The sequence below is a fragment of the Oncorhynchus mykiss genome, chromosome 2 (assembly GCF_057628025.1).
Source record: "Oncorhynchus mykiss isolate SJ-2025 chromosome 2, ASM5762802v1, whole genome shotgun sequence".
In the NCBI taxonomy this organism is placed as follows: Eukaryota; Metazoa; Chordata; class Actinopteri; order Salmoniformes; family Salmonidae; genus Oncorhynchus; species Oncorhynchus mykiss.
Window position 1 is genome coordinate 15,860,001 of NC_143023.1, and position 206 is coordinate 15,860,206.

Sequence of the window (206 nt, forward strand, 5' to 3'; positions counted from 1 at the left end):
GTGTGTGTGCGTGTGCGTGTGTGTGTGTGTGTGTGTGTGTGTGTGTGTGTGTGTGTGTGTGTGTGTGTGTGTGTGTGTGTGTGTGTGTGTGTGTGTGTGTGTGCTTGTGCGTGCGTGCGTGCGTGCGTGCGTGTGTGTGTGTGTGCACTGACAATACACACAGCAACATACTGTACATGTCTTAAGTTTAAGTAACTGAACAAACC